The 13,317-nt window shown below is 34.8% G+C and overlaps 1 protein-coding gene and 1 long non-coding RNA gene across 3 annotated transcripts in view; one reads left to right on the plus strand and one right to left on the minus strand.

Moving 5' to 3' along the window:
- The window catches only part of LOC125263285, a 1,003,076-nt gene that overhangs the window by 985,514 nt on the left and 4,245 nt on the right, over positions 1 to 13,317 (minus strand). The gene's annotated exons all lie outside the window — the stretch shown is intronic.
- Positions 9,808 to 11,378, plus strand: LOC125263306. The gene is made up of 2 exons (XR_007183786.1): positions 9,808 to 9,872; positions 10,048 to 11,378. It is a non-coding gene; the product is annotated as an uncharacterized LOC125263306 (long non-coding RNA).

Consider the following 13,317-nt stretch of genomic DNA (forward strand, 5'->3'; position numbering starts at 1 on the left):
AATAATGAAGTATGATAATTAACATTAACATTAATAAAAAATGTTTAAAAATAATGTTGTTTTTAATGTTATATATCAACATTATTTTATATTAATAAATAATGTATAGTAGCCTATTTTATGTCTAATATATAAAACATTAAAATCAAAAATATAAATTTAAGAAAATTAAAATTACATTAAAAATATATTATTTATCATAATTAACATTAATATTAACATTTATTAACAATAAATTGTGTATAATAATTAATTTATAGCTTATATACAATCATTAAAACAAAAAATAAAGGTCATGTTTTTTAATCAAAACTTATTTGTGTCCTAATAAGATGGAAAATAGAAATAAATAACCTTTCTGATGTCTCTTTATGGTTTGCCCTTTTTAGGGGTAAATACAAGGAAACGCCGTCTTTAAATCCATTTTGACCGTTTCCAGCACCCAATACCGTAAGTACACGACTAGACGCCCACTTGACCGCAGTTGTTAACACGACGATGCCCATCACTGACAAAAGAAACCAAAAGCTGCAAGTACTCGACTGCGCGGCGCCACCCCACACCACACTGCACGTGTCCGCGGCGCGTCACGGCTCCGGCAAGGATTTGTTCCGTATATTTTGTCCGGACCGTTTATTTGTGTTTATTGCCATACTTTATTTTGCTGTAATCTTCAGACGAATAAATGTTGAATTACTGGCCCACATATAATCTCACAATCTCTGTTGATCTAATTCTGCCTGTTCCTGCCATCAGCAGTAGCTAACTCTTCACAATGCTCTTCATCATCATCTTCAAATTGTTCATTGCTCTGTTCATCTTAACGATAGTTGCAAACAGCTTAAACTGAAAATGAGGAAGCAAAAATTAGTCTTAAAAATCCTAAAGAAATAACAGTTAGAAATGCAACAGGAATCTTACATCATTTCTCTTTGAAAAACAGTTTGGAAAGTTTCAGATTAGAAATATTCTTATAATGGCTAATGGGCAACTTCAGATGGTGTGTTTTCTTCAGATCAATTGAGTCATTTCCGTGCTTCAAATGTAATGACACACTGTAAAAAAAAATTTGTTCACTCAACTTATATTTTTTAGTTATCTTTTTGCTTTGACTCAGTTAAGTTTTATTGACTTAATCTACTAAGTATGTTCAACTTAAAAATTTAGTTGACACAGTTAAAATAGTTGGCCCAACAACTTATTTCAACTAACCTGAACTTGTAAAGATTAGTTGAAATACGATAACTTAAATTTTCAAGTTATCTGTACTAAAATTTATGTTCATTCAACTAAAATTTTTTCTCAACTTGCAACAGCACATTCAACCAAATAATTAGATTTTTCCATACAAACGATTTTATTTTCCCTTACAATTCAATAACTGTTAAGGGCAAACTCAGTTAACATTCAAAGGATTACAATGAATTTTTTGTAAAAACTTTTTAACTGTAAAATATAGCGTAAACTTCTCTTAGTAGAAATTCGAAACAATTCTGAATATTTTCAAATACAAACTAAAAACTACATTATACATTACAGAAAAATAATTTAATTTCAAAATAAAACAATCTGTCAAATAAAAAGGTATTGCAATTTCATAAATTTTAATGGTGAAAATGCATGGAAAGTGTATCATGTATATAAAAAAAAAAAAAGTCTCAGTTCACACAAAAAATGGTAATACCATTGTTAATTGATCACTCTCATGCCATCCAATACCCGTTAAGACTTGCCTTTGTTGGAAGACGAATTAAGATACTTTTAATGAAATTTGTGAGCTTTCTGTCCTCCTTTGACAGCCTACGCAACTAGCACTTTCAAGGTCCAGAAAACACATCCTTAAAGTAATCCAAGTGATTTCAGTGGTTTCAGCTCAGTTTTATGAATCATTGCTAGTGTTTCATACCATTTTATTTATTAAATAGTTTTCTCCATCGCATGTTTCCAAAAACATGACAGCACATGCTTCTTGTTAGGGCTGGGCGTTATATCTAACGATATGATCATGCCCATCTAGTCAGTAAAGCCGGTTCCGTGATTACCGCTATCGTCATCACCTGCTTTCAAATGGAGCGGCATTTAATAGACAGAGCCATAGATCACTGACAAGCTATGCAATATCGCGTTCATTATCCCAGATGAATCACCTTCGATAATGAACGCGATATTGCGTAGCTTGTCAGTGATCTACGGCTCTGTCTATTAAATGCCACTCCATTTAAAAGCAGGTGATGGCGATTTAGCAATAATCACGGAACCGGCTTTACTGACTAGATGGCATGATCATATCGTTAGATATATCGCCCAGCCCTACTTCTTGTTTGAATGCGAAAGCAGATACTGTTGCATGCAAACAAATATATAAACCACTGTAGTCACTTGGATTACTTTAAGAATGTCTTTTACTTCCTTTCTGGACCTTGAAAGTGATAGTTGTGTAGGCTGTCAAAGGAGGGACAGAAAGCTCACAATTTCATTAAAAATAACTTGATGTGTGTTCAAAAGACGGTTTAGAGCAACATGAGGTTGATTATCTAACAAAAGAATTGTCATTTTGGGTAAACTAACACTAAGACTTTTCACATTAATAACACCCCTTAAATTTTGAAATAACTTTAAAACATGAAATCTTGTTTAAAATAGATGTCAGGCCATCGATGCAGAGAACAGAGAACAAAGAAAAACTGTAAAATATTCAAAAAACACAGGCCTTTGATAGTAATACACAACACCTTACCTCAACAACATCTTTAACTTAATGTATTTTTAAGGGAGTGCACTCTTGCACTGCACGTATCCGCTCCAATGTTCATCAGCAGCCGCTGAATTACCTCAAAAGTGTATTTGAGGTTTTTTGGGTAGTTTACGTTAAGAGCATAAAGCAATCCCATCATGTTCACATACGCATTTTGTATGTCACCAAGTCCTCGCAGAACAACCGCTTCCTCTATAACAAGGGCCACATCAGAGTCGCATGGAATGGGGTCTGTCACATCTTCCACCACTGTGATGATTCCTAGAGTCATGCCCCTGATCATTTCTTCTTCGGAATCTGTGTGCTGTATTAAAAAAGACAAACTTCAAAATGTGCTTTCACACATACAACACTGAAGCTCAAAGACTTAAACACAACATGAGTATTATTGTTAAGTGCTACCTTCATGACAAGTGGTGCTCGAATACTCATTTCAATCACTTAATCATTCTCTAATATATCTATAAATCAACTTAAATGGATAGTAATTGTATTTCATGGGGATGTAAGGAAATTTCAACATTTACAAGAGCTAGTATGTGATTTTTTTTTGTGATTAGTGTGAATAAATTATCCAAATGCATAGAGAGTCCATGAAAATTCATTTTTAAGGTGTCCCCAAGGGAAACAATTACAGTCCAAAGAGTGCTATTGCTGATATTACATTGTCCTATACCATAGCCTCTGCTACATTTAATCTTATACATACTCCATCCACATAGTTAGAAATAATACATTAAAGGGATAGTTCACTTTAAAATGAAAATTCTGTCATCATATACTCACCCTCATGTTGTTTAAAACCTGTATGAATTTCTTTCTTCTGATGTTACAGTTAACTGGTCCCACTGACTTCCACAGTATATATTTTTTCCTACTATGGAAGTCAATGGGACCAGTTAGCTGTTTGGTTACTGACATTCTTCAAAATATCTTCCTTTGTGTTCAGCAGAAGAAAGAAATTCATACAGGTTTGAAACAACACAAGGGTGAGTATATGATGATAGAATTTCCAATTTTAAGTGAACTATACCTTTAACTTCAACTATTCAACTGCCTCCAACGTGCCTCCATACTTTCCACATACCTCACAGATCTTTATGAATTGCGATGGATTCTCATGCATGAACCATGGCAGACCCTGCAGTACTGCAACCCTCTTTCGTTGATTTGATGCCTTCCCCCAAAGAAAAGAAAAAAAGTTTAATGATACTGTTATTAGAAGTTTATTTACTGGCCTGTTGCATTGAAGCGGTTTCACTTTTTACTTTAGTATTCGTTTTTTTCTTTCATCTTCAGAACACAAATTAAGATATTTTTCATGAAATCTAAGAGCTTTCTGATCCTGCATAGACAGCAAGGGAACTACTCATGTATGTTCAAGGCCCAGAAAGGTATAAAAGACATTAAGTTAGTCCATGTGACTATAGTGGTTCAAGCGTAATGTTGTGAGATACAAGACACTTTTTGTGCAAAAAACAACAACAAAAGCAAACAAACACTTTATTCAACAATTTCTGCTCTTCCATGCCAGTCCTTGATGTGTGGTCACAAGAGTAACACGACACATGCGTGTGCATTCCTCTGCTTGTAAACAAGGCGCAGCGTATCTGGGTCCTAAGTCAGAATGCCGGCTCCTACGTCAGCAGCATCACATGCATGTGTTGTGGTACTTTTGTCAATGCACGTCGAATGACACAGAAGAGAAGAAATTGTTATACAAAGACATTTTTATTTTACTTGCCCACAAGAAGTATTCTCGTAGTTTCATTAAGTGAAGGTTGAACCATTGATGCCACAGACTATTTTATAGATGTCCTTACTACCTTTCTAGCATTGAATGTGGTAATTATATTGCTGTCTATGCAGGGTCAGAAAGGTTGTGGATCTTATCACAAACATCTTAATTTGTGTTTCGAAGAAGAATGAAGTTCTTGGGGTTTGGAACGACATGAGGGTGAGTAATTAATAACAGAACTTTCATTTTTGGATGAACTATCCCTTTAAACTGAGATAATTAAGTCCAATACTATACACTGTGAATAAACGGGGTATTTTGCATATTCATAGATCTGTACAATAAATGAAGCAAGTTACAATCAAGCTAAAATATTACGGCCTGTAGAAATTGATTTCACAGGGAAAAAAAAAACTAAAAAAAAAACTTTAATATGTCATTTTGATTATCAAAGATAAAAGTAGTAATTCATTTTAAATACTTCTGCATTTACAAATGGCATTTAACCTTTGTCTTCAATATTTTGCAGCACTAATAAAAGCTATGCAGGACAAGAAAGGAAATGCTCATAATGTTTATGAAAAAAGTACAGTAGAATATATGTACTTACATTTTTATCTAGGCTGTCCATTATGGTCCTCATTTCTGCAATCCCAGCACAGCGCTTTGAACGGTACAGGCACAGCAGTTTTGGTAGATTTCGGTCGAGACCCTCATAAAAGGACTTGCTCAGGTCCAGCGACATTAGTCTGTTGAATTCTGCATTGATCTAAAATAATTACATTAAATGACAAACATAACAGCAACATGTTAAACAACACTGCAAAAAATCTAAATATTAAAGTAAACACCATTTTCAGCAGTCTGGGACTTTACCTGTCTCTCACAAAAAATAGCTGGCCACCTCTTTTTCATTTCATATACTGGAGGTTCATTTTCAACTATTTCCTGTCTCCGGAGAGAATATGTGCGTTATTTTTTTATGCCACAAATTTCCCGCTATAAATTTTGGCAAATTTCCCGCTCAGTCTCTGTCACGCACAACCACACAACCCGCGCGCGCGCACACACACACACACACACACACACAAACTGAATTCGGTGCAGATATTTCAACTTTACTTTGTCTATTGTGATAAGTTTTATTTTAAATACGAGAGGATCGAAATATCCTGAAATTAAATTAATCTAACGTTAGCAACCACCACATTTCGTAAACTTAATGAAATAATGTAGCCTACGTTAAATAATAAATAAATAAAGAAAAAGAAGTAATAGTTGGCTAGTTTTATAGATTTTTAGCTTTAGTTTGCTGACTATAAACTAGCTAGGCTACATAACTGGCCAAACTGGATTAGCAAAGGTCCAATGTGATCAATAAACATTGATAATGTAAACAAATACATGGATGATTACTTCATAGATGTAATTTTAAAAGTCATTGCACAAATATGAACGTATATTTACTTACCAGAGTTGATGATGATAATGGAAGATAAATCTGCCGCGTGCCGACAAACTCTCCAACTGCCAGTCTATGCCAGCGATGCCGATGAACGAATGAGACCTTTTTCGCGCTTCACGTGATCTCGCGATAAATAATGAGAACTTATACCTTAATGGTTCAGCATATGTTTTTAAATTGAGGCGACACATACTCTAGTTCAGTGAACTTACAGACTAGTTGAGATAGTAAAAACCTAACATGTTAAGTTGAACGAACAAATTAAGAAACTACAAGTTGTATCAACTTACAAAATTACATTGAACAAACTAAAATGCGGAATCATTTTTTGCAGTGCATGCTGAAGTGCATGAGGCAAGAAGAACAAAAAGGATATAATGGAAGCACAACCCCCAACAGACACAGACTGAAGCAGTTTCACTTCAGCAGTCTCTACAGGACTTTTAAACATTTCCCTTTTTCTGAACTGATGAATAAAATGTTTTGCTCTCTTGTTTTTTGCTCTTTGTCCTTTTGGCATCTGGTTGGTAAGTTCTAAGCATTTCTATAATTACCAGAATTATAAATCTGTATAGTTTGTGTTTGATCCTACGTTCGGTGCATTAGTTTTCTATTATATTATTGGCATATAAATGATGAAATTGGAAGTCTTGTTCTGGACACCACTCAGCTGTTTCCATCTGATGGTACAAAGTATCTGCAATATGCATAAAGTTTATATCCCTTCAGAATTTCAAACTGGGAAGAGCCTAAATCTTATTGAAACATGTAAGACAAAGCAAGAGCATGAACAATAAGTTGCTGGCTCCAGTTCACTAAATGGCCCTCAAGGGTTTCTGAATTATAAAGCCACAGCCAAATCGTATAGTTATTCTTACTTAAATGTGCTACTGATGATAAACTCCCTCTGTTCTGCAGTGTTTGTTAATTCAAATGCAGTGAAAATGGTGTCAGTATCAGTGACGGAGGGAGATACTGTCACTCTACAGACTCAGCGACAGGAGAACGATCTGATATCATGGACATTCGAACATCCAGAGAGTCGTATAGCTGAAATCAATAAAGAGGCTGGAATCTTCTCCACGTATGATGATGTTCCTGATGGGAGATTCAGAAACAGGCTGAAGCTGGACAATCATACTGGATCTCTGACCATCACAAACCCCAGAACCACAGACTCTGGACTCTATGAAATGACTATCAAGGGCAAGAGAGACAAATATAAATTCACTGTTACTGTCTATGGTGAGTCACTAATTGTTCTGTCTACTAAATCAGCTTCTTAGCAATGGGATAACTATGATACTTTGGCCTTCGGTTCAAAAGCACTCAATGAGCCTCTATCACTCTAACAAATACTTTCTCAGCGGTACAGTATATCAGTGTGACGTCAGGAAAACGTAGGACTCCAACTAATACAGATGCCAGATGTTAAATTTGGGATGAAAATGATAATCGGGTTGATGTCTAAACCCAACGTTTGTTTGATGTCAAGCTCCAATATTTGACAGACATTAAATTTTGATTGGAATAAACAGTGTAAAAAAATCCTCATTTAGTGGTCTAATTTGCTAATGTCATCCAGAGTCTATTCTTTTCATGTGTTATCATTTTGTATGATTATCCCTCTATTATCATCAAGCAGGCAACATTATCTGAACACAGTTGCTGTTCTTACTATAAGCACAATTACAGCAGCCAGAGAAAAAAAATAATGTTAAAATGTCAAATCAAACTGATTAACTAAAGCAAACACTGATCACAATGATGGCGATTATGAACAAACCATTTTCAACCAAACATTAACATCAAAACCATCAGAACTTCTGTAGTCAACATGGTTAATAATAAGTGAAGCTTGTGGAGTAGTTTAATCAGATTGAGAGAGATTAATTGTCTTTTTTTAATCTTCAGTTGATATCATGTAAGGCTGAAGAAAGTTGTAATGGTCTTCAGCTTCCATTAATAGTAAACGTGTGGCACCTTGTATGTTTTTGGTGTTTATTTCAACCAAAATTCGACGTCAGTCCAACATTGGGAGACTGTCCTCCAAAAAAAAAAAAAACGACCCTATAAGGTCGTTTTTTAAGCACCCTATTACGACCTATATTTACGTTTTGAAGTCATACGCCCTCTAGTGGGTGTAAAAATAATGGCAGTGTCGTGTTACATCTGTCGTCATGAAATGACGTATGACTGTCATTACCAATCAAAATGCATGTTCATTTAAATGCAACGTGTGGACTTTTTATACCATTTCTCCTATTTTCATTCAGCAAAACTAATTTTTATTAATGACTACACCCACCCCATCCCTAAACCTAACCTTAGTGATTTATAGTGCATATACACTTTATGAGCACATGCGTTCTCTGGGGTCGAACCCACACTCACATGATCACATATTGTTATTGCAATGCTCTACCAGTTGAGCTACGCTAAACCCAAAACATGACGCAGATAAAAGGGAACAATGCATTAAAATGAAAGTGTCCTGTTGTCGATAGGGGCGCAACTATAGCAAATGCTCCTATGGGTCGTATTTCATGAATTAAAATGAAAGTGTCCTGTTGTCGATAGGGGCGCCACTTTAGTAAACGCTCCTATGGGTTGTATTTCAGGGAAGTGACAAACGACCTATATAGGCGTACTGGTTGGAGAACATGTTGGGTAGTTCTTATTCACAGATTTACACTGTAAAAATGTTGGATTGTTTCAACCCAAACTTTGATGAAATATGGGCAAACCCAGCTGGGTTTATCCATATTTTACCAGAATGCCTTTAATTACTGCCAAAGTCATGTGATTTCAGTAAATGTGGCGTTGTTACATCACAACTGTTTCGAGAACGTTTCGAAATCCCAACGGTTCACCGATGGACAACTGAGATTGCCCCCAGTGGCCAATCACTGAACAATTGTATAGTTTTTTCCTGACATTAGATCTGTTTAAAAAAATACAGACATTTTAATAAGGACTTTGTATAATTAAAAGGAATAATAGTGGATAATAAGCTATTGGCCTTTTTAGCTCAGCCACCCATAAAACAAACCAAACAAGCCCTGAAAAATAATAAAAGAACATGTTATACAGACACTTAATATTAGAATTTAATTGCATTTGATAGAGTATACTTTCAAAAAACATTTGCAATATGTTTGTAAAATGTTTTTTACTCTGAACAGTAGGGGTCAGGAGTGCTTCAAAACAAATTCAATCATTTTGTGAAGCAATTTGAAGCTTTGAAAATCTGAAAAAGATTTTAATTAATTTTAATGTTATGTTGAAAACACTTGTGAAGCCAATTTGATTATATTTAAAATTGTAAGGCAGCTGAACTTAAGTTTTTAAGCTGAAATATGTGTAATTTAAGTGTACATATGCTCACATCCACTTTGGGAAATGTAAAAATCCCGTTTTAGTCATTTTAGCATATTTGTAAGTAGAAAATTCTGAGGTTTTTAGGATTTAAAGAAGTGGCACAATTATTGAGATACGCTACCTAATAAATACAAAGCAGTGGATGAAATGAGAGCAATTAACAGTAAAACCAGTCCTTTTAATCAGTTTAGCATTTGTTGTCAGTTATTCCCTACATATTTTTTTTTTCTTTATTTCAGCTCGTCTGCCTGTTCCTGTCATCAGCAGTGACTCTTCACAATGTTCTTCATCATCATCATCATCATCATGTTCATTTGTGTGTTCAGCTGTGAATGTGAGTCATGTGACTCTCTCCTGGTACAAAGGAAACAGTTTATTGTCCAGCATCAGTGTGTCTGATCTCAGCATCAGTCTCTCTCTACCTCTGGAGGTGGAATATCAGGATAAAAACACCTACAGCTGTGTGCTGAACAATCCCATCAGCAACCAGACTCAACATCTGGACATCACTCACCTCTGTCACACATGTGCAGGTACAGCAGTGCTGAGTTCCTTTATTCACTAAATTAAAATGTTGATTGGTAACTTAAGATAAATGAGCTTCTGTCATCATTTATTCATGCCTTTCTAAGCAATTTTGACTTTTTTTTTCTGTGGAGCAAGAAAAAGTCAGCTTCTTGAAAATCGTATTTCTGTTTTATTGTTCAGTTGTTCCTTCGGAAGGCCACACCCATTGTCGTGATTCTGTGCTCCGATTGGTCATCATTGCACTGATGGGCGTGGCTGCTGCGACTGCTTCTTCTGATTAATGACGTCAGATCGACCAGAGGATAAACAAAGAAAACAGAAAAGATAATGTTGAAGTTATTCTTTTTTATAATTCCAATAATAAAAAAATAATAAACAAATCAGAAGAGATATCATAAAATTTATCCAGTTAAGCATGTTTTGGAGAAGTTTAAATTCAACATTTCTGTCAATTATACCTGTGAATTTTAGAAGATTTTGCACCTGTTTTATCTTTTTTCATCTATTCAAGTCTTTGGAAATGTATATTAAGATAAAACTGGCAATAATTTATTCTATCTTTAAAAACACAGAGTTAATTAACTCAACTTTTTAATTTGTCTTTGTTCACTGACTCAGTTAAGTTGTATTTAAGCAGAATATTAAGCATGTTTAACTTTATCACTAGAACATTACTTGCTCTGGAGCAGGTTAAGTTTAGAGAACTAAATCAGTTTTTGGAACTGAAAGTTTACCCACATACTCTGAGAAAAAATAGCCATGTTGTATAACCTGCTTTCTGGGCGTTTTATCTGAGTATGTCACTGAAACAGACACAACCAGTCATCAACCACTTTCAGTTTCAGAAGAACACAAATTTACTTGTGCATTTACATGGACAAACGCTTTCATTTCCACAGATTCAGCGTTCTGTGACTATTGTAAAATGAGGGTCGTTATTGTGATCTTAGTGTATGTATTAATGGCTGGTAAGTGCATTCATTTGTTACAGTGTCTTTTCTGAATGTTAATGAAACCAAAAGTGTTTGAACATGACCCAGCTTGAATTTATTCAGTTTTATTCATTTTTAGCCGTTGCTGTTTTAAATATCTAGGGGTTTGAATTGGTTATTTTATGACATTGCTGTAACAAATTATAGCATGTAAAATTGTGTCCTGGTCATTTATTCTGTATCGCTAATTAACATTTCAAAGGAACAGTCAAAATAATTTGAATTGTTACTTTAAATGAGTCTAAAACTTTCAAGTGCTGATACATTCTGATTCTGTAAATGCATGCAAAATAATTGATACATTGATACTGTACAATTAAAAATAAATGAATTTTAAAAAATGTAAATTAATATGGTGGAAAATATCAATAAACTAATTTTAACCGTGGTCTAGGGGTTGATAAAACAAGCAATGATCTCTAATGTGTGGGAAGAGGATTTGTATGAGAAGGTGTTTGTGAGTGATGTGTAAGATCATAAATGTGTTAATAAATGATGTTCTTCTGCTGTTTGATTTCATGCAATACATTATGTATTGTATTTATCGCATTTCCTGAAGGCAATTTGGTTGCAGCATTTAGACATAAACAATGCATAAAAAGCACAACAAGGCATAAACCCTTAAGAATCTTTTCTACTTATCCCAACAGTGGAAAATATTCAATTTTAGAGCTCTACAGATGATACATAATCGTCCAAACTGATTTGTTATAATTCTACACATTTCCCAGTGTTAAATTAACAGTGCTCAGTGTTTATATGAGTCCACACTCAGGTGGCCTGTTGCGCAAAGCCTGTTTCAGTTTCTACCCAGGTAAGTTCAAGATTAGCAAACTCTGGTTTTTCGGGCTTGTGGAGGTGGATTGGTTTTTAGCGGGTTTCATTGCTATGGTAATTTACGCTACATTAACATGTTTTAGAGTTTAGAGATCACAAACCTAAACTGAACCAATCAGCTATGAGTAAAGTGACACGTATCTGATGCAATAAAGCCACTCCCCTGTATCTCTCTCTCCAAATGAAATCAGTTTATAATGAAAACATTTTAGAGACAAAATTGCTCAACTTTTGCTGTTAATTATTCATTATATTTATATTAAATAAATTAAAATTATGAATAATTCATGACATATTCATAAAATTAGGCCTATATTAATTGACAATATTAAACTTCGCTTTTAAATTAAAATAAATATAATACATGCACAATATATGAAGCTTACATGTATTCTTTTGAGCTCTTTGTGAAACTATATTAATTATTTGGTCTATTTGTTTGATTCATGCAGTCAGATATTTTCTTTTAGCTGCCATCTCAAACTTTCACAGTATCAGTGTTTATTTCTGCTTTGTAAATGTGTTTAATTTCATATTTTTCATGATGATCTCTTAATTTTCGGAAGACACATGAATTGCGCGCCTCTCTCGCAAGAAGTGAATCAAACTGACCTTGTCCTTGTTCCGTGTGATTGGCTGTTTACACTAATTAAGTGATTAATTGAGTGATGATTGAACATTATTGATGATACCAATATTGATGATAATGATCAGAATCACTGAAGGACAGAGGAACAAAATCATTTCTTCCATAGTTCTTGTGTTTCTCTGTCCTTCAGTGATTCTGCTTGTTAACAGCAGATGTTCATCACTAATGCTCAGTCATCACTTAATGAATCACTTAATTATCTATTTAACTTCAACACTGATTCAGTGTTACCTTTTCACTCTCTGGGTGTGGACTCATAAACACCAGCAGTGTTAATTTAACACTGAGGATTTTGCTGTGAAACAAAGTTTGAAACTTGTGGTGCTACCCCTTCCCTTCTAACAAAGCAAACATATTTTCACAGCTCTTTCCTGTTATATAATTGTGTTTGGCTTGTTTTCTTTAGGTGTTTCTGGTGTTAGTATACATGAAGTGATACTGACAACTGGAGATTCAGTCACTCTAAACACTGGTGTTACAACAGACCAACAAGGGGAGATTAGATGGTTTTTTAAAGACACTCTCATTGCTGAAATTATTGAACATCTCAGTTACAACTGTACAGATGTTCAGTGTAATGAAGGAACTGGGAGATTCAGAGACAAACTGAAGCTGGATCATCAGACTGGATCTCTGACCATCATAAACATTGAAGACTCAGACTCTGGAGAATATCAAATAAAGTTTAACAGCAGCAGCGACAGTGAAAATATCTTCAAGGTTATTGTCTGGGGTGAGTTGAGTGAAAAGCAGGTTCCCATTCAGTCAGTCATGTTCAATGTTACGTCGATACTGATGTAATGGGGTCTCGCTTGGGAGCCCAATCACCTCCAAGTGGTACAAAACAAACCAATGGGAATTAGCCAGTAAGATTTACATGCTGGGCCACACCCCCAAGATCCGGGTATAAATAGGACCGGCATACTCACTTCCATCCATACTTTTGCTTTGGAGACGATTGGTTGTGTGATC

This window comes from Megalobrama amblycephala, linkage group LG2 (genome assembly GCF_018812025.1).
Source record: "Megalobrama amblycephala isolate DHTTF-2021 linkage group LG2, ASM1881202v1, whole genome shotgun sequence".
Taxonomy (NCBI): domain Eukaryota; kingdom Metazoa; phylum Chordata; class Actinopteri; order Cypriniformes; family Xenocyprididae; genus Megalobrama; species Megalobrama amblycephala.